The 22,863-nt window shown below is 39.1% G+C and overlaps 1 pseudogene; it reads left to right on the top strand.

The window, feature by feature from the left end:
• The first annotated feature begins 4,639 nt into the window (after positions 1-4,639).
• Positions 4,640-6,806, top strand: LOC137234295 (protein RCC2 homolog; annotated as a pseudogene).
• The last annotated feature ends 16,057 nt before the right edge of the window (positions 6,807-22,863 follow it).

The following is a 22,863-nucleotide window of genomic DNA, read 5'->3' as shown; positions in this document are numbered from 1 at the left end:
TCTCTCCTGAGAGGATGCCTGAACTTGTCAATACTTTTATTAATACGTTTGAGTTTAAGTGTGTTAGTGAGTGTGACGTAATAAAGTCTATCTTGTCTATAAAATCGTGTGCCGTGGGTAATGATGGGGTTTCGTTAAAATTCGTAAAAATTGTTCTTCCTTTTATTGTAAATCCTCTGACCCACATTATTAACCACTGTTTTACAAGTGGTTGTTTTCCTTCTGCTTGGAAGAAAGCAATAGTTGTGCCTGTGCCTAAGAAACCGCTTGCTGCGGATCCTTCGGATTTCCGACCGATTAGTATCGTACCATCGTTCTCAAAAGTGTGTGAATCTTTAATGGCTGAACAAATATCTAATTTTGTTAGAGAAAACAACTTGCTCTCACCTCTACAGTCTGGCTTTAAGCCTAAACACAGTTGTGCCACTGCTATGGTAAAAATCATGGATGACATCAGAGGGCCATTTGATAATGGCGACCTAACCATTCTTTGCATGTTGGATTTCTCTAAGGCATTCGATTCGGTCAGCCACGAGCTATTGTGCTGGAAACTCCGTCACTTCTTTGCCTTTTCTGATAGTTCCATTAAAGTCATGGCTAGTTACCTCCAAGGTAGGGAACAAAAGGTCAGAGGAGAGAAAGCTTCGTCAGAATTCAAATCCATTAAAGCAGGTGTTCCTCAGGGATCAATTCTTGGTCCTCTATTATTTAGTATGTTTGTCAATGATGTGTTTTCCGTGTGTAAGTATGTTAACGTCCACGCATATGCTGATGATATTCAGTTGTACCTTTCTAATCGTGTTGGCCTCGTTGAAGACTTATGCTTCAAAGTAAACTGTGATCTGTCTGCTGTTTTCTGTTGGGCAAAAAACAATGCTTTATGTCTTAACGCTGCAAAATCGTACGTTATGCCGATATCCAAAAATGAAATCGACCCTGAAAGTATTCCATCTTTAAAGATTGGCTCGCAGGCACTTAGTACCACTGACAAAGTTAAAAATTTAGGCTTTGTATTAAATAACAAATTAACTTCTTTCGACCACGTTAATAAAGTAGTCCGCAATGTTTATGTTATACTGCGGACCTTACGCATATCGGCACCGTTCACACCACAGGAAACTCGTCGCAAGCTTGCAATGCAGCTAATTGTACCCCAATTCACATACTTTGAACTTGTGTATACTAAACTTGACTCGGAGTCAGCCAACAAGATCAATGTAACCTTCAATAATGTTACCAGGTACGTGTATGGGGTAGGTCGATACGATCACATATCACCCTGGAGGGATAAAATTCTGGGATGCAACATCCTTAATTACTTGGCTGCCAGAAACTGCATGTTCATGTTTAAACTATTAGAATGTAAGCTCCCCAAGTATCTTTATGACAAACTGCATTTTACCAGGTCTCAAAGAAACCGTAAATTGGTGGTTCCGATGTTCAAATACTTAGCGTCTAGCAGATTGTTTTTTATTAGCGCTGTTAGACTTTGGAACGCTATTCCCGAATCAATTAAAGTAGGGCTGAATAATAGAAACTTCAAAAGCATTATATTGAAATACTTCGCAGAAGTTGATATTTCCTCTATATTTTGACTAAAATACTATTTCTAAAATAATCTTTATGTCATCTAATTTCCTTGCTTCTCCTTTCATTGTTTTCTGTACCTCTGCTATTCATGTGTCTCGATTAATTTGTAATAGTTATAAGATTAATTTAAGTAAGTGCATATATTAAACGCATACTTTTAGGTAAATTTTAGTTTTCTTTTTTTATATTGTGAACTTCCCATTTACATAAAATGTATTAGCATAAGTTTTTAATGTCAGTTGATGTACATATAAAAGACTTAAGTTCTTAGTTGTACAAATTTGTTAAATAAATGAAAATGAAAATGAAATGAAATGAGTCTTTAGATAAATTGAAGGTAAAAATTAATAACCATAATAAGATTTACGTACAGCTGTTTGGGCCGACGTTGAAACCGAAGTTTCACTTTCTCCTTCATTACGCTACAATCATAAGAAATGTAGTACCACTTAAGCATGTATGGTGTTTCAGGTTCGAGTCCAAGCATAGAGAAATAAAATCGTATACCAATTGTATTAACTCTAGACGAAATGCTACTTTGTCAGTCGCTATTAAATGTATGCTAAAATTTTCAAATCGTTTGTTTTTAAATAAAGGATTAGATGGCAACTGCATTTTAGAAAAGCAATCAAAAGAAAAATTTAAAAACAAATTTTATAGTAAAAAAGTAAATGAAGGTTGTTTTGAATGCGAAATATTAATGAATGAAAGCTACAATTTTGTAACACTTGTTGAAATAAAAGGGACTACTTATAAAGTTTGATATTTCCTAATGTCAAAATCTTTGAAATTATTTGAATTAAATGACATTATTATACTTGAAAACAACAAAGTAATTTTTGTATGCGTTGAACACTCAATTGCGTTGTTTTCAGAACATCTTCGGCATCCTGATCATCCATTTGTTGCGCCCAAGACTTGGTTCTTTCGGTGAGGGCCAGGGATAAGGCCCCGTCTGAGCTTTCTCCGTCATCGAGAAGGTCGCTTGTAGTTTGCCTCCATTCCTTGGTTTTGTCCAGGTGAAGGGTAGTATGATGATGCTCGTTGCATCGATAGCACTTGTCCTTACTTGTGCATACCTCGTGACTGTGGAAAGGGGATAAACAGTTGATGCAGTAGTTATGTTTGCGAACCGCCTGCCACCTTTCTTCAGCGGACATCCTGCGGTATTGTGCGCAGAATCGTACGCCGTGATTTGCGGCGCAAAGGCGGCATGGTACGGAGAAATTTCTGGAACGCTCCTCTGTCTTGACGCGAGTTGCCGTGAAACGAGTCATTCTAAAAACATTATCGAGCGTTATTACATTGATTTCGTCTACATGGATGGCTAGTGGGTTTTTGTATGAGGATGTTTTTTTTTTTAATATTTGCTATTATTATTATAAAGAAGGGCAAAGGGAAAAACCGCTAAACTGATTTTAGCACCCATCATCCCATGTAGATGGTGCTTTGGTATTTTACCTTACATATTTCAGCGTTTGGTCGACCGATATCGCTGAGCTGGCGCTACATAATTTGTGGTGTGTTTTAATTTTACCACAAGGGTCCTGCCACCACATGGAACATAATTTGTGGTGTATTTTAATTTTACCCCAAGTGGCATGCCACCACACCCCACGAACTCGCAACTTGACTGTTGTAAATGTATAAAAAAAACTTGCCCAGTTGCGTTTTCACCATTTAAAATTATTTTTCGACGTGTATTGTCTATAATTGCCGTCTTCCACTAAGTTTCACCGCTTCGGCTCCCGCTCAATTCTCACGGGAATGCACTGGATCATGGAGAGACTTGAGAGGCAGATGTCATGAAATTTTCGCACACGCGAAATGTGATAGGCAGATGTCGCTGCGGTTTTTCATATAACACATACGGCGAAAGGCTAAGCAGCAACATATATTTTTGAAAGGTAGGTTTATTAAACGCAGCGTTGCCAAAGAAGTAATTAACAAATTATCTGACGCACCAATTGAACCAAACTTCTGGTCTGGATTTATCTGGCGCAAATCGTTGATGTTGCATTTGCATGCAAAATTATTTAGCTGGTTCAGGACGATGGCAAATGCTGAAATACGTAGAATTAAAGTGCGTGCACACTAAGCGATGCGACATGTAGCGGCAGCGACGCTTCACTTTTTTGCCTATTTGATCAACATTACCGCTCATGGCCGCGCCGCGCATTGCTGCCGCCGCTAGGTGTGAATTGTTCCATAAGAATACATGCGAAGAATATTTTGCAGCGTAGTGTAGTGCAGCTCAGTGTGGCCTTAGCTTTAAGTATTCGGATCTCGACCAAATGATTGATAGATATTTTATACGCGACATGTAGTGTGGCAGCGCGACATGTGGTTTCCTAACGTCTTGTTGAATGCTGGAATTATATATATGGTGGCGCATTGCGCATGTAAACATCAGTTCCGCTGTTTTGGATGGGCAGTTTTTACGTCATTCTCCATCAAGTCTTGTTTGTTTTTTTTTTTTCATTCGCCGAAGCAGTCAAGTGGGACGTAGCTGCGCAGAACGAAGCAACCTTGAACTCATGCGTGCACCATTTACAATGTGTGATTTGTGATGCTTGACTACTTGATGGTCCGAAGTGAAGTGTAGAAATTTTGACATTTACTACACTTCTCCACTTCCTGAACGAAAAAAAAAGAATCATGAATGTAAAACACGCGGTGGTGAGTACATACTGATCGATTTTATCTTTTTTGTTTAGTCATTACTTTTCCCTTTTTATTTACAGGAAACGCAGTGGTTTTATTTGTCGCTTCGCCTGCTCCGGTTTAATCGCCCGAATTTGTTGTGGGTAACATTAAATTTCAGGATTTTATATGAAGGAAGGGTATTACTTTTAAAATATAAGACTCATTCAAGCCAGAAACACGAATAAAAGGTGAGAATAAAAATAATTTTTACTTGAGATCTACGGCACCGCTTTCGCTGTACCCGTTTTCTTAAAATTCCGCGTAATAAGCGAATAAAGCATACATTTTTTCGTGTAGAAGTACAATATCGATCCATACATCATCTTATTAAAGAATAAGCACTATGTCTGCAAAACGTAAAGTTGGTGGAAACAGTGCTGGCCCTAACAAACGTCGCCCAAGAAGCAAGATGATTTCAAAGCTGTGTTAAGCGATGCTTCCAGTGAAGACGGCCAGTCTACCGCAGACCAAGGGGAGGTTTTGATTCCTAATGAGGATTTAGATCCCCCTACGAAATTGCCAGAAGATCTACTTGCATCCCTGGGCAAAACTCCGTGCCGGTTGCTAATTTGCGGAATGGTGACATGGGATTTGACTGGCAAACGGGATCGCAAAAATGTGGCAAAGTTGGACCCAATCGTTGTTATAACTTTCATCGATTTACTGATGATAAGTATCGTTATTGCGCAAGTAGTCCGACTTCTGCTCACACCCTTCTTATAAACATGGATCGTAAGGCGATTTCTTTTGGCCACAATCCTTTCGGTCACTTGGGATTACCTGATGTGAAAATATGCGAAATACCTACTATTATGCCACGTCGAGTGGTAGCCGTGCTGGTGGTGAAAACGAAATTTTGTTTCGTGCACTCCCTTGCTCTATGCAAATTCCATTCTTGCTTTTAATTTGTGTGTTGGAATTTTTATTAATTGAAGCTTTTTTTATTATGACTGCGTTGGTTTTTGAGACGCTCTGTGTAGATACTTTGTGCCTTTGATAACTTTAGAATGTGAGCGCTTTTTATCTCAAGCTTTTGACAATCGTGTTTTCATTTGATTTAAATTTCGATGGCTACTTTTTTCCTTGGTTTGGAACGCGTCAACGTTGTCCAAGCTGCATGTGGTCGGTACCATTCCCTCCTTTTGACGGAGACAGGTACTGTTTATGCCTGCGGAGAGAATAAGTCAGGCCAATGTGGTATAGGTAACACCCAGCCGGTGGTAAATATCCCAACCCCAATAAACTACCGTGGTCCGCCAATTATTCGTATATGTTGATGGGCCGAGTGTTCCGTGATGCTCATCATTAAAGGTAATTTGCATACATTTGGGTTACCCGAATACGGTCAATTGGGACATAACACAGATGCAAAGTATTTCGTCCATGCGAACAGATTATCTTTTCACTTTGAAACGTCTCCAAAACAAAAAAAAAGAAAAAATCGTACTTTATATTGAGAAAGGCAAGAAGGACATGTAATACCTATAGGGAGATTCTAAGAAGCGTGTGTATAGATGGGGATTTGGCGGCTTTGAGCGCCTTGGTCATGCAGAGCCTACGGACGAGATGGTACCTCGTTTAATAAAATTTTTCGACATTCAAGGACGTGATGAACGTAATGTATATTGTGGCGCAACCTTTAGTCTTGTCCTCAACGAGCTTGGCGTACTCTTTATATTTGGGCAAAATAAGAAGACGGGAGAAGCAAATATGTACCCAAAACTTGTTCAGGACTTATCTGGGTGGAACATTACTGATATCGGATGCGGAAACACTTCTATTATCCTATCAGCTGATGATACCTTAATAGCATGGGGCGCTTCTCCCACCTATGGGGAATTGGGTATTGGCGAGTTCCCAAGGTCGTCCACTGTTCCTAAGGAAGTCCCCAAAATGGATAATATGAAAATACCTCAGGTCGCTATGGGTTATTCTCATGCTATATTACTAGTAGATACTGCTCACGAGTCAACTAAGCAAAAATATGATAAGTTACTAGAATATACTATCGGTGACTGAGTAATGCAGTTGCAAAAACGTATTTATTTAAAGCTTATCCAACATTTATTAAACATATTCAGGGTGGCGTAGAAAAATAAATAGACAGTGACGGAGAAAAGTCTACATACACCCCCTTTTTCCGCTGGGTTGAAAGGCTAATAATTTTTCTGAAAAATTGGATGATGTATTGTATAACTGACTCATTTTGTTTTATTGATTGTCATAATAAGCTACAAAAAACCCTCACTTTAATATAAAATAGCGCAGTTATGGGAAAGAAACAAAAAAAAACAAAAACCAACGTCCATACAGTACACAAATAACCTGTTTAGTATGAATAACCTCACGTAGCTCTAAATAATGTTGTTTTTTAATAACATTTTGAAACCGTCGTGGCGTTAAGGCTACTAAATTCGTTAACAGGGGTTATACTGTTCTAAATTTCTGTGATGCGTTCTTTGAGGACAGCAGCGCTAGAAACCGGGTTTTTCTCCATGCCTAAAGCCATTTAGTATGCTTTGGACCCTAACTTCGGAAAACATAACTTCCCCAAAATTATCGTTTTGCTCCAATCCCCCGATCGGTGCTTCATAGGGTAATTTGGTTTTTTTGAAATAAGGCTTAAATAAAAATGATTGGAAACCTTTTGTGCTCCACGCACGTGAGAAAAAACCTTTGTGCGCTAAGCTATCAGCTTTTAAATTTTAAGGAAAAACTTTTTTTTTTGTCAGCCATGAAAGTCTTAGAGGAGCATGTTGAAGATATGCCATTATCATGAGTAAAATTTTGGGAACGTGTTGGTTTGGCCCCCATTTTGTATGTTTGTATGAATGTGACTCCGCCAAATAGGAGGTGTGTGAATGGCTCCGCTATACATAGGAGCGTATAGTGCACTCATGCCAAAACATAGGCAGTTGTATGAATGTAACTCCGCCAAATAGGAGGTGTGTGAATGGCTCCGCTAAACATAGGAGCGTATAGTGCACTCATGCCAAAACATAGGCAGTTGTATGAATGTAACTCCGCCAAATAGGAGGTGTGTGAATGGCTCCGCTAAACACAGGAGCGTACAGTGCACTCATGCCAAAACATAGGCAGTTGTATGAATGTGACTCCGTCAAATAGGAGGTGTGTGAATGGCTCCGCTAAACATAGGAGCGTACATTTCACTCATGCCCAAAGCAAGGCCATGGGCGCATGAAAGCAAGTCTTGCGCCGAGGTGAATTAGTTAAGTTATATATATATAGATATGGCCTAACCAACGCGTTCCCACTTGAGCTCATATTCACATTTATAACTAAACATTAGGCAATCTTAACCCAATGCCCTCTGCAAAGGTGTACCACTGTTTAGATAAATATAGGTTTACAGACAGGAAATTCTCCTGTTGTATAATAATTTCATGGCTGATAAGAAAGCTCTTAAACCTAGACTTATTTCAAAGAGCAATTGGCTCACCGCATTGTTGTTTTGAAATTTGTTCCTAGGGAGTGTTGCATGAAGGGTTTGCTGGTCTTGGATAATTTGTAATAGGATAATAAGAATTGTAGACAAGCTTCAGATCCCTAATTCGGTGTCACACCCTGACTAGAAAAGAAGTGGAATTAGGGAGAATGAGAAGTGGGGTATTAAAGATCTCCGACCCTCTCCTCGCAAGGAGGAAGCAAGACCAACTTTGTGATTGGTCTCGTCGTGTGCCCTCTCGCGGTATCAAGCTCGACGACTCGAACTCGATTGTCGGCTCCATAATGGAGTTTGGTTATTCGTCCTAATCTCCATTCGTTCGCAGGTAAATTTTCCTCTTTTATGACTACCAGGTCCCCTTGTTTCAGATTGGCTTGTGGGTGTTTCCACTTGGTGCGTTTTTGCAATTCGGTGAGATATTCCGACTTCCACCGTTTGCAAAACGTTTGATGTAATGCCTTCAGCTTCTCCCAGCGGTTGACAAGTGAGGCACGATTCTCACTGACGTCAATCTCTGGTGGGGCTAGTAGATGACCGCCAATGAGGAAGTGTCCCGGAGTGAGTGGTTCCAAGCTGGACGGGTCGTTGGAGGAGGGGCTCAGGGGTCTCGAGTTGAGACAAGACTCAACTCTGCAAAGAAGAGTACTGAACTCCTCCATAGTAAATTTGTAGTCCAACGCTATCTTTTTGAAGTGGTTTTTAAAACTTTTGACTCCAGCTTCCCACAGTCCGCCCATATGAGGGGCGGCTGCAGGTATGAAGTGCCATTGAAGGGTTTGGTGATAATACTTCGATAGGGTTTGGTTACGCGCATCGGCGAGGAAAGCTTTGAGTTCGGATCGAAGTGCTCGAGAGGCACCGACGAAGTTTGTTCCGTTGTCGGAGTATATGTTCTTCGGACATCCTCGCCTGGCGACAAACCGATCGAAAGCTGCTAAAAAGGCGGCGGTACTGAGGTCACTCGCGACTTCTAAATGAATCGCCTTGGTGGCAAAGCAGACAAAGAGGCAGACGTAACCCTTTGATATGCGGCATCCTCTTCCGCTATAAGATTTGATGTCAAACGGTCCGGCAAAATCTACCCCCGTATTGGTGAAAGCCCGGGAAAAGGTGGTTCGCTCTGGAGGTAGATCTCCCATCAGTTGGGTTTGGGTACGTTTGCGGAATATGGTGCAGGTTTTGCAATTATGTATGACCGATCGGATCATATTTTTTACCCTAGGTATCCAATATTCTGTGCGTAGGCGACGAAACATCAGTTGGTTCTCACCATGCAGGGTATCTTTGTGGATGAACTGGACAAGAAGTCGTGTGAGCCGGCAGTCATACGGCAGAATGATCGGGTGCCGTTCACTGTAGGGAAGATCCTTGGCCCCTGAGAGACGACCGCCCACCCTCAATATGCCCTTTTCACCGACAAGCGGGGTAAGAGGCAGGATTTCACTCTTTGAACCGATGAGTTTCCCGGATTTCAAACTCGAAAGTTCCTCCGAATAATGCTTCCGTTGGTAGAGAGCTATTAAACGACTTGTCGTGGCCTGAATTTCATTAGGTGAAATGAAGTACGATTCCGCTTTAAAGGAAGATTTTGTTTTAGTATTGGTTCTTTGCGAAAACCTGATAATATATGATATGACCCGCAAGGCTCTTGAAAGTTCTGAAAACCTTTCTAGGATATCCTCATTTCCACTTATTTTTGATGTGGGAAAGGCTTTTACGCGCTTTTGCTCAATATTTGTCTGATACTCCTTTTCTTGATTTGGCCACTTTGAATTGTCTTCTTGTAACCAAGAAGGTCCCTGCCACCACAAGGAGCTTGCGGTTAGGTCTTTTGCTGACATCCCTCTGCTGGCCAAATCTGCTGGGTTTGATGCAGACTCTATGTGGTGCCAGGCACTGTTCCCTACCTTTTCTACGATTTTGGTTACTCGATGAGCAACAAATGTTGACCAAGAGCAGGGAGGTTTTTTAATCCACGCTAAAACGATCGTTGAGTCAGTCCATAGATGTGTATGGAATTTTCCCAAGTTCAGGTTTTCGCGCACTGATTCTAAAGTTTCGGCTAACAAGACTGCTCCACACAGTTTTAATCTGGGTAGCGAAATTGTTTTTACGGGAGCTACTCTTGTTTTCGCAATTAGTAGGCTGACGTGGACCTCCTCATTAACCCTTGCCCTAAGAAATATTGTAGCTGCATAGGCTTTTTCGGATGCGTCGCAGAATCCATGTAATTCAACGTCCGCATTTAGTGTAAAATTTACCCATCTTGGTATCTGAATATTGTTAATATCCGGGTAGTCCTCCATAAAGGTTTGCCATTTATCTAGGGTACGCGTGGACACTGTCTCGTCCCAGTCAGTTCCTTCCAGCCAGATGTTTTGCATTATGATCTTGGCTACTATGATGACTCGCGCGAGCCATCCCAAAGGATCGAAGAGTTTGGCGATCGCTGAAAGTATTGCCCTTTTCGTCAGGACCTCACGATTTTCGATAGGTTTTGCGGTAAAATAGAAATAATCCGAATGCGCGTTCCATCTGATGCCTAATGTTTTGACTGTACTCGCATCCTCGAATTCCAGAAAATCTTCGTTTAGCAAGTGGGATTTTGGGATTCCTTTCAGTATTCGGCTGCAGTTCGAAGTCCACTTTCGCAAAGAAAAACCTGCTGACCGTAGTGCGTGGGTGACTTCCTCCCGAGCTTTAATTGTTGACTCGATGCTGTGGCCTCCTGCTAGCACGTCATCGACGTACATGCTTGTACGCAGAATGCTGGCTGCTATGGGTGATGAAGTCTCTACATCATCTGCTAGTTGGTGCAGTGTCCTTATTGCCAGATAAGGAGCACAGTTAACTCCAAACGTTACTGTCTTTAATTCATAGACGTTGATAGGATCCCCTTGATTATTGCGAAATACTATTCTTTGAAACTGGGTTTGGTTGGGCATTACCCATATTTGGCGATACATCTTCTCTATGTCGCTGTTAAAGACATATTTGAAGAATCGCCAACGAAGGAGCAGAATTGTTAGGTCGGCCTGCAGTACGGGGCCGGTGTATAACACGTCATTCAAACTAATGCCATTGGCAGTGGGACACGATGCGTTAAAAACTACTACTTTTGTAGTCGTGCTCTCCTCTTTTATTACCGCATGATGAGGCAAAAAGTAGCAATTTGTTGAATGGGGAGGGATAATTGTGGGAACTTTTGTCATATGCCCTAATGTTTCGTATTCCGATAATACTCTGTTGTATTCAGTTTGTAGGGCTGGCGTTTTCGATAGGCGCGTCTCGTTTCGGTAAAACTGAGAGCAAGCGCTTTTCAGAGAGGGCCCTAATGTGATGCTGTTTGGAAACCCCTGCTTGAATGGTAGGGCTACGATGTATTTCCCATCGGTATTCCTTTTTGTTGTCGCTTTGTAAAGTGCCTCGCAATAGACATTATCCTCAGTGAGGGACCTTTTCTTAGGGATATCTTCTAGCTCCCAAAAGGCAGTCAATTGTTTCTCGATGCTGATTTCATTAAAAAAAGATACTCGATTATTAATTGGCTGAGTTGCTTCTGTGCGACCGGTTAATATCCAACCGAAGACGGTTTCTTGGGCGAGAAGCGTATTTAAGACGTTCTTCCGTATGCCGTCTAGAATTACTTGAGGATAAATGTCGCCTCCTAGGATTAGGTCAACTGGTTCGTTAACGAAGAACCTTTTATCCGCCAGAACAAGATCAGGGAACTCTTGTTGAGCCATTGCGTCAACTTGACATGTTGGAAGATCCCCTGTTAACTGAGGTAGAACCAGAACGACTGTATCAATGCATACTAAGGGGTCTATGAGGGAACCCAGTCTTACGAAGCAGGATTCTTTCACCTGCGCAGATGGTGTATTATTAATGCCTGAAACTTGGACGTGCAATCGTTTCGATGGCAGATGTATTCTGTTTTTGAGTCTTTCTGTTATAAACGAACATTCAGACCCAGAGTCTATAAGTGTTCTCGTGGAGAAATCCACTCCATTATAGTTTATTTTCACTCGTGCTGTGCCTAGTAATACCACTTTGTTGTACGTGCATGACAGGAAGAGACGCTATTAATATTCTCTTTTCTCTTTTCAGAGTCCATCCTTGCCCTTGCCTGTTGTGAAGTGGAGGGTACGTTATCATTGTTATGTTGGTTGCCCCTTTTGGGCGTTGTTGATGTTGTTTTTGGATTAGCTGTCGGAAGGTGGAGCAAGGTGTTGTGCCTTGAGTGACATGAGTTGCAGTTGAATGGACTCGTGCATCTTGTCACTGTGTGCCCAGCCGACAAGCAGTTCAGACAACAGTTGTTGCTTTTCACATAAGCTATTTTGTCTGCCGTGGACAGCTTACGGAATTTTTGGCAGTTTCGTAATTCTCCTTACTGTTGCACATCTTACATGCCGTTTTTGGAACGCTGGCTTGGTAAACTCCAAGTTTTGTAGGCATTTCCTTTGAACTATTCGTGTGAGTTTTGGGCGGCTTGGATGGTTTGCTACCCTTTATGTCAGACACAGTTTCTAGAGTCTGAAAACGGCTTGACAAGAATTTGTCCATATCTTCCCATTTTGGGATGTCCGTTTTCTTCTCTACGGTTTGTTCCCATAGCGCCAAGGTGGATTCCGGGAGCTTTGTGGAACATAAGTATGTTATAATTGCATCCCAGTTTGTAATGTCGATTTTGTGACATTGAAGCGCCGATATGCAATTATTTATTTCGCGTTGTAATTTTTTTATTGCTGTTCCGCATTCGTATTCGACTGCCGTAAGATTAAACAAAAGCTTCAATTGCGTGTTCACTAGGACACGCTTATTCTCATACCTGTCTTTTAAGTTTTTCCAGGCTGTTTCGAACCCTTCATTCGTCAGGGAGCACCTTTCTACTATTTCTTTTGCTTCCCCTTGAGTTTTCTGCCTTAGATAGTAAATTTTTTCGACATCTTGCAGATCCTTGTTGAGAATATATAAGGCCGTGAACATATCTCTAAAAGCCGGCCAAGAAAGGTAATCACCTTTAAATACATCGGTATCGCAAGGGGGCAGCCGGATTTTATGTCCATGATTCGGATTGGTTTCCACTTTTGTGGCAGGGGCATTTGCAGGTGGTGCTAATTTTTCCACTTCAGCAGCGATTGTAGCCATGCATTTCATATAGCATGCGAAACAGCTTTTATTTTTCTGCTTAATGCATTGCAGGTCCTCTTTCGTTATATCTGTAGAGTTGAGGAGACCTTCATAAAGTGACTTTGTCTTCTTCCACAGTGATTTCAGCTCCTCTTGCTGTATTGCAAAGGTGTGTTTGTTTTGTTCAGCGATTGGCTTCGCATTGAACTCCTGCTCAAACTCCACTATGGAGTCTGTCATTCTTATGTAGGTCTCCATTTTTTTTATTATTTTAAATATCTTGTCTCTTTTAAGGAACGAGAGCGGAAGTAATGACTCTGGAGTATTGTGCTTGCAACGAAAGCGAAAATATAAGAATTGACACAGATAGAAACCTGTTTCAAGATTTAATGTGCCTAATTATGTGTGTATTGTTGTTGAAGTTTCTAAGAGTGACACAGATAGAAATTTGGATCCAAATTTAATGTGTCAAAATTGTTATTTGATGAAAAAATGAAGTGGGCTAATTGTGCCAAACCAAATTAGTATTCCAAGAAAAAGAAATTGATTACCAATGAATCGTGTACTTCTTCGACCGTGAAAAGCGTAATAAACTTATTTATTTTGATTTGTTTTCTTGTTTGATACACAATTTTGAAAATAACTTTACCTACCAGCCACTAGCCATCCAATGGTGTATATAAGTCGCAGTGGCTTGGATATTGTGTACAAGTGTATAAACTGAAGTGAATCCGTGACAAGTTTACAAAAACATCAACCAGGTGGAAATAAAGGTGTTGTGTACTTCTTATCGAAATTCCGAATGAAAGAAGACTATCCCTAAGTCTTATGTTGCACAGTGCAGTGGAGGTGAGGAGAGAAAAAAAAATTTTTTCACTGCCTGTCTGCCTTGAGCTGTGTCGGAGGACTCTTACCACTGGTGGGGGAGTCAACCGATAGTCAAAAGGCGATTGGTGTGTTTAAAAAAACACGAAATTTCCACCTACTTCGGATTATAAACCTATCACAAGTTCACTTCTATACGTTCACGTATTGCAAAAAAAATGGTGGTGCATGAACTAATAAAACCAACGTACCTTGTGTCGCTTAAGTGATGATATGTTTTATGATATGTGGGTAGATGTGCGGACTGTATGAAGTGTTGAATGTATGATGTGCGGAATGTATGAAGTGTTGACTGTATGATGCGATGACTATATGATGTGCGGACTGTATGATGTGATGACTGTATGATGCGATTATAATGTGATGTGCAGACTTTATGATGTGATGACTGTGTATGTAAATGCTCGCTATTACCACTCGTCGCTAATTAATGGCTGATCGCTGGTATTTCTTTTAATTCCCACTTATTTTATTGCAAATTTTCACCGTCGATTCTAAATAATTTGTTGAAAAATTTTTCACTTTAAATTTTAATGCGCTGGCTGAATATTGTGTTCACTTCGATTTTCCTGGCGCGATAGGACCAATGATTACGTGTAATTCGGGACGATGGGGATTCGCTCGCACGTAACACCAAAAAAGAAATGTAAAAGAGAAGGAACTAGTTAGTGACTTATTGAAAAACAACACTTTCACTAATCTAATTAACAACAAACTTTCTTTATTCAATAATTCAAAAGTAAGGGGAAAAATTAAATTGTAAAGTATTTCGGAAATCACTTTAACTTAATGGTATGGAATTTGCACTTGAAACAATGAATGCTTACCTTCGGTTTGGTTGCTGGAGCTCACTTGCTGATGTTCAAAAGAAAAGTGAAGTGAAAGAAAAAGAAAGAGTCCATGGCACCCGCCGATTGCTAACTTTCGTCGAGTTTTCCCCTACTCAATTAGTTCTCGGCTGTGCAAGGACAGTTACCGGTAATAGTTAAGTACACGGGCCGTATTAGGGTGAACTAAAAGTTATTTTAAAAATATTTAGGCTGGTGGCCTAAACACACTAACTTTTTTAACGATATTTGCCATCGCTTTATTTTCGAATCGATAACTATAACAATTTCTTTATTCAGTAACTATTTTTATCGATATTCGTTTATCGACGATCAGCTGTGTTGTTAAATAAACGGCTGCGTTAAAAATCAGGAAATTGACTTTCTGGAAATTTTAGTTAAAAAAGAAAATCTGAACTTTAATTAAATACTTTCAAACACGAAAAGTTCTTTATTTATAAATCAAATGCCATTTGAGTACTTGGCGTACGTTTTATCACAAGATGAAGAGTTACTAAGCCCATCGGCCGTGGACAGACGCCTTCTTAGAGAAGTAGATAACCCATTCCACTTGAATGCAACGGAGTTTCGAAAGCTATATCGACTAACCCCAGACTTGATATTCTCATGATATTATTTCTCAAATTGATGGCCAATTAAGGGGTACAAAAATAACTGCGATACCAACAGAGAAACGGGTAAATCATGGAATTGCATATAATTTTCAATTGAACACTATTATAAAAATGTCAGATTCTAACTGCTTTACGCTTCTTCGCAACTGGTTGTTATCAACGGCCCGTTGGAGAACAATGGGGCATATCAATGAGCCAGTCGTCTGTAAGCCTCTGTATACATCGCGTAACAGATACTATCAACCACTCTTTGTTTTTCGATAAAGTAAAGTTTCCAATGACTCAAATAGAGCGGCAAGCTGCGAGAGAAATTTTTTCTTCGTCACCTGCACTATTTGTGGGAGGTACTATTGGGGCTACTGATTTCACTCATGTGTCAATCGTGAGCCCCAGAAATCATGAAGAGGCAAGCTCATCTGCAGTACGGAGAGTGATGCAGAAAAATTTTGAAAATGGTAACCTCAACATGTTTTTGATAGGTAAGTGTGTTTAATGCACTGAAATTTCCAAGAAAATAAAATCGCACACAAAAGTCACCTGCAGTAGCTCTGGATACCCTTTAGAACCCTGGCTGATGACTCCTTTACCTAACCCCAAATTTCGTTACAATGACGCATTGTGTAATACTCGAAATCCAGTGGAGAGACTTTTTGGTGTTCTCAAAGGGACATGGCGATGCCTATTACAGCAAAGGACTCTTTCGTGTGAACCCGGAGTTACTGGTAGAATAGTCAAAGCATGCACAGTGTTGCATAACATGCGATTAAGTGAACCAATACGCGAGCCTGGCACTGAATACTTAGATCAAAGCCGAAGTGATAGCAATGTTAATCAAGGCTCACCCTCTTCAATAGCGAAACGTGTTTAAGACCGACTTATTTCTAATTAATAGAATATAAATAACAAGTAAGGAAGGCGTAGTTCGGGTGTAACCGAACATTACATACTCAGCTGAAAGCTATGGAGTCAAAATTATTAATTAGAACACGTGAATCTGCGTTGACAGTCGTACTTCAAGTGACTTTTTATTAATTACTATATATATATATAAGTATATAGACGTGTGGTTATTTAATACAAATGAGTTATTTTGATATTGCCAGATTTAAAAATAAATTAACACTCCCAATTATCAAAATAGCTGCAATTTTTAGCGTTAAATACAATAGTTTTATTTTATATTGGTGTAACTCCTAACATTTTCATAAATTTGTAATGCTTCGTTGGCGTAAGGCCCTTTGTCAACAAATCAGCGGGCATTTCGTCAGTTGATACATATTTAAGTGAAACCATTTGGTTTTTAACAACATCTCTTATGTAGTGGTGACAAACATCTATATGTTTAGTTCTATTATGCGACTGATGATTTGTTGCAAGTTTGAATGCACTTTGGTTGTCACAATATATAGGTATCATATAAAATTGTTTAGTGATATCATAAAGTAAATTTCTTAAGTAAACAGCTTCTTTAGATGCGTCTGAGAGAGCTACGTACTCTGCTTCAGTACTGGATAAAGAGAATGTTTTCTGCTTTCTACTTTGCCAAGAAATAGCAGAACCAAACATCGTAAAGCAGTAGCCAGTATATGACTTTCTGTCTGTACTGTCGCTCGCCCAGTCAGCATCAACAAAACCTGTCAACATTTCATTACATTCTTTAGTATATCTTAAGCAGTAACCTTTTGTTTTTTGTAAGTATTTCAAAATTCTTGTGAGTTGCATTCAGTGAGTTTGAATTCAATAGGTTTATCGATTGGCTTACAACTTGACATATTAAATTTACATAATAATTGATCGATATATTCTTGTTGATCTATAGTTATTTGGCTGCAATTTTTATTCAATTGAATCCTCATACCTAAATAGCGTTTTACAAGTCCTATATCTTTTATTTTAAATTGTGAGTTTAACACATTTTTCAACATTTCTGTTTCCTTTGGGTTATTTGAAAAAATCAAAAAATCATCTACATAGATTGTAACTATAACTTTTACATCATTATCAATTTTTGTAAATAGACATGGTTCATAAAAACTAATTTTAAACCCTAATTTTAATAAACATTCTTCTACTTTTTTGTACCAAATTAAAGAAGATTGTTTAAGGCCGTAAATGGCTCATTTCAATTTTAAAGCTTTCCCAGTAATTTTCTTTTCATACCCCTCTGGAAACGACATATAAATATCTTCCTTCAGATGACCATTTAAAAAAGCGGTAGTTACATCTAAGTGTGTGATATTCATCGTATATTTTACGCTAATAGCAAATAACATTCTCAACGTAGAGTGCTTTACCACAGGTGAGAAAGTTTCGGAGTAGTCTATTCCATACTTCAAACTAAAACCTTTCGCCACAAGTTGGGCTCTAAAACGCACGTTACCGTCTACATCAAGCTTTTTGTTAAGAACCCACTTAGATTTAACTACTGATGCCCCGTGTGGTATATCGGATATCTCCCAAGCATCGTTGTCTTTGAATTATTGTAGCTCTTCTTGCATAGCGAATGACCATTGCTCTGCTTCTGGACCTTCTAACGCCTCTGTAAAATCAATCTGTTCTGAAACGATTTTGGAAACACACATATTAGTAAAACCAAAACGGTTTGAGGCTTTCCTCGTTCTTCTGCCTTTAACAATCTCAGCAGATTGTTGCACTTCTTGACCTTCTTCACTTGAGTTGTTTTCATCTGAATAGGCGTAATGAGGGTTGGTTGAGGTTGAAATATGCAGAGATTCATTCAATGAATAATCCCCCACTGAATCTCTGCTTTCCTCTTCTTCCTGCGATGGTATACATTCTTCGACTGTTTTACTTTCTTCCTCTTCGATTGAAGAATCGGCACTGTAAATCCATATAGAACTGTCGTTGTCTGTGCTTTTTAACGCATCTTCCATAATGATAACACCTGTTCTCACAGTAAAAATATTTTTTTTCGGATCGCAGACACGATAACCTTTAACATTTTCTGAAAACCCAACAAGAATATGTTTTTCAGATTATTTGTCCCATTTTAATCTTTTTTCTTCTGGAACGTGTACCATAACTGGGCTTCCGAATAAACGAATATGATCAAGGTTCGGGTTTTTAGAGAACCAAACTTCATGTGGAGTTTTGTCTCCTAACGTTGAACAAATGGATCTGTTTTTTATGTAAACAGCTGTATTAGCAGCTTCCGCCCAGAACTTTTTTGGCAAATTAGCATCAAATAATAAGCACTTTGCTTTTTCAATTACTGTTCTGTTAGCCCTTTCACAAACACCATTTTGTTCGGGAGTATATGGACAATTAGTTTGATGTAGTATACCGTCCTGCAATAACAACTTATCAAAACTTTTATTGCAAAACTCGCCACCATTGTCAGTGCGCAAAATCTTAATTTTCTTATTTTGTTGGTTTTCTACCATTGCTTTGAATGTTTTAAACCTCTCAAAAGCTTCACATTTTTCTTTTAAAAATATATAAATGTCATGCGACTATAGTCGTCTACAAATAACAAAATATACTTTGCACCTCCAATAGACCTCGATTCCATGGGACCACAAAGATCAGCAAGTACAATTTGCAGAACGTCGTCGCTTTTGTGCAATTTGGATGGGAACGGCAATCTTGTTTGTGTTCCGTCACAACATGTCACACATGAACTTTTCTTGATGTCATTATTAAATGAGTAATGTACACTATCAACAACTCCATTTTTCATTTTGTTCAAGTCAGAACTGTTAATATATCCTAAACGTCTGTGCCATACCTGCGCGCTCACTAATGCTTTAGCTGCTAAAACGGAACATTGTTTTAACACTAATTTATAAACCCCATTAACTAAGTCTGCCCTAGCGACAAGAACATTTTTTTGGTTGCGAATGTAGCAGTGGTTGGCTTCAAAAGATACATGATTTCCATTTTCGATCAGGGCACTTACAGACAATAAGTTCGTCGTTAAATTTGGCACGCACAGCACATTTTTTACTGTGATATCGTAATTATAACCAGTGACAATATTTACATCTCCTGAACACACAACTGGTAATTTTGTTTCATTTGCAATTATAATTTCTAACATGCCAGGGGAATTATTAACGTTTTCAATCCAATGCCGATTTGCTGTTAAGTGTGAACTAGCGCCGGAGTCCACGTACCATTCATTTTTGTCGTAACTACCACTCAGAAACACGGCACTGAACGCATTCGATTGTTTATTTTTCAATAGGGGACACTGATTCCTATAATGACCAGGTTGCTTACATTTATAACAAGTAATATTATTTTGTGCACTGAGTTGCGTTTTATTTGACATTCCGTATGTATGCTTGCTATTGTTTTTCACGTATTTTCTTTGTGCCTGACTCATTCTCGAATTTAGAAACTTCAATGTCCAGCAACTTAGACTTGATGACGTCAGCACTTATACTGATTCTAGATTGTTCGATTGCCATTATCATTATCATCAAACCAGCTAAAAGTAAGAAACCTACCCATTCGTCGGTAATCTGAAAACCTGTACCATTCAACCTCTGTGCTGTTTCAACTACTTGGGTTATGTACGTTGTCATTGAATTACAGTTTTCTAGGCGTAACGACATTAAGTGCCGCAACTATGTTATTTTCCTCGAAAAACCTGAGTCATCAAACATTGCTTTCAGCTTTGCCCATAACTCTTCCGAGGTGTTAGTTGCCTTAATATAAAAAAAATTGGGTCTTTGGTCAATACTAGCTTTGCCTTAGTTTTTGCAGCCTCCTCAATTTGTTTTTCTTGTTCGGAATTAGATTTAATGTAGTGAACCTTTCCTTCCAGTACCAACATGCTTTCAGTCGGAAAACACCATTCATCGTAGTTTTCTCTGCCTTTCAATTTCGGCACACTTTGTACATAATTGGCAGCCATTGTTTCGTAAAACAAAGTTAAAGATTAACTAATTTTTCTTTAAATTATTTAAGTAAAAAACATGAGGCCCATAACCTATTAATTAGAACACGTGAATCTGCGTTGACAGTCGTACTTAAAGTGACTTTTTATTAATTAGTATATATATATATCTTTTTATACTCAGTTGAGCAGAGCTCACAGAGTATATTAAGTTTGATTGGATAACGGTTGGTTATACAGGTATAAAGGAATCGAAATAGATATAGACTTCCATATATCAAAATCATCAGGATCGAAAAAAAATTTGATTGAGCCATGTCCGTCCGTCCGTCCGTTAACACGATAACTTGAGTAAATTTTAAGGTATCTTGATGAAATTTGGTATGTAGGTTCCTGAGCACTCATCTCAGATCGCTATTTAAAATGAACGATATCGGACTATAATCACGCCTACTTTTTCGATATCGAAAATTTCGAAAAACCGAAAAAGTGCGATAATTCATTACCAAAGACAGATAAAGCGATGAAACTTGGTAGGTGAGTTGAACTTGTGACGCAGAACACAATGGGACAATGGGCGTGGCACCGCCCACTTTTAAAAGAAGGTAATTTAAAAGTTTTGCATGCTGTAATTTGGCAGTCGTTGAAGGTATCATGATGAAATTTGGCAGGAACGTTACTCCTATTACTAGATGTGCGCTTAATAAAAATTAGCAAAATCGGAGAAGGACCACGCCCACTTTTAAAAAAAAATTTGTTTAAAGTAAAATTTTAACAAAAAATTTAATATCTTTACAGTATATAAGTAAATTATGTCAAAATTCAACTCCAGTAATGATATGGTGCAACAAAATACAAAAATAAAAGAAAATTTCAAAATGGGCGTGGCTCCGCCCTTTTTCATTTAATTTGTCTAGGATACTTTTAATGCCATAAGTCGAACAAAAATTTACCAATCCTTTTGAAATTTAGTAGGGGCATAGATTTTATGACGATAACTGTTTTCTGTGAAAATGGGCGAAATAGGTTGAAGCCACGCCCAGTTTTTATACACAGTTGTCCGTCTATCCTTCCGCATGGCCCTTAACACGATAACTTGAGCAAAAATCGACATATCTTTACTGAACTTAGTTCACGTACTTATCTGAACTCACTTTATCTTGGTATAAAAAATGAACGAACCACGCCCACTTTTTCGATATCGAAAATTACGAAAAATAAAAAAAAATAAAAAAAAATACGAAAAAAGGGATGAAACATGGTATTTGGATTGGTTTATTGACGCGAAATATAACTTTAGAAAAAACTTTGTAAAATGGTTGTGACACCTACCATATTAAGTAGAAGAAAATGAAAAAGTTCTGCAGGGCGAAATAAAAAACCCTTGAAAACTTGGCAGGTATTACGTATATAAATAAATTAGCGGTATCCAACAGACGATGTTCTGGGTCACCCTGGCCCACATTTTGGTCGATATATGGAAAACGCTTTCACATATACAACTACCACCACCCCCTTTTAAAACTCTCATTAATACCTTTAATTTGATACCAATATCGTACAAACATATTCTAGAGTCACCCCTGGTCCACCTTTATGGCGATATCTCGAAAAGGCGACCACCCATAGAACTAAGGCCCACTCCCTTTTAAAACCCTCATTGATACCTTTAATTTGATACCCATATCGTACAAACAAATTCTAGGGTCACCCCTGGTCCACCCTTATGGCGATATCTCGAAACGGCGTCCACCTATGGAACTAAGGATCACATCCTTTTAAAATACCCATTAGCACCTTTCTTTTGATACCCATATTGTACAAACAAATTCTAGGGTCACCCCTGGTCCACCTTTTTGGAGATATCTCGAAACGGCGTCCACCTATGGAACTAAGGATTACTACCTTTTAAAATACCCATTAACACCTTTCATTTGATACCCATATCGTACAAACAAATTCTAGGGTCACCCCTGGTCCACCCTTATGGCGATATCTCGAAACGGCGTCCACCTATGGAACTAAGGATCACACCCTTTTAAAATACCCATTAACACCTTTCTTTTGATACCCATATTGTACAAACAAATTCTAGGGTCACCCCTGGTCCACCTTTATGGAGATATCTCGAAACGGCGTCCACCTATGGAACTAAGGATTACTACCTTTTAAAATACCCATTAACACCTTTCATTTGATACCCATATCGTACAAACAAATTCTAGGGTCACCCCTGGTCCATATTTATGGCGATATCTCGAAACGGCGTCCACCTATGGAACTAAGGATCACTCCCTTTTAAAATACCCATTAACACCTTTCTTTTGATACCCATATTGTACAAACAAATTCTAGGGTCACCCCTGGTCCACCTTTATGGAGATATCACGAAACGGCGTCCACCTATGGAACTAAGGAGCAATCCCTTTTAAAATACCCATTAACACCTTTCATTTGATACCCATATCGTACAAACAAATTCTAGAGTCAACCCTGATGCACCTTTATGGCGATATCCCTAAATGGCGTCCACCTATAGAACTATGGCCCACTCCCTCATAAAATACTCTTTAATGCCTTTCATTTGATACACATGTCATACAAACACATTCTAGGGTTACCCTCGGTTCATTTTCCTACATGGTTATTTTCCCTTATGTTGTCACCATAGCTCTCAACTGAGTATGTAATGTTCGGTTACACCCGAACTTAACCTTCCTTACTTGTTATATATATCTTTTTGCTTGCAAAGTT

This window comes from Eurosta solidaginis, chromosome X, assembly GCF_040869045.1.
Source record: "Eurosta solidaginis isolate ZX-2024a chromosome X, ASM4086904v1, whole genome shotgun sequence".
Taxonomy (NCBI): domain Eukaryota; kingdom Metazoa; phylum Arthropoda; class Insecta; order Diptera; family Tephritidae; genus Eurosta; species Eurosta solidaginis.
The sequence above is the reverse complement of the archived record's forward strand: the minus strand, read 5'-3'. Positions and strand labels throughout refer to the sequence as shown.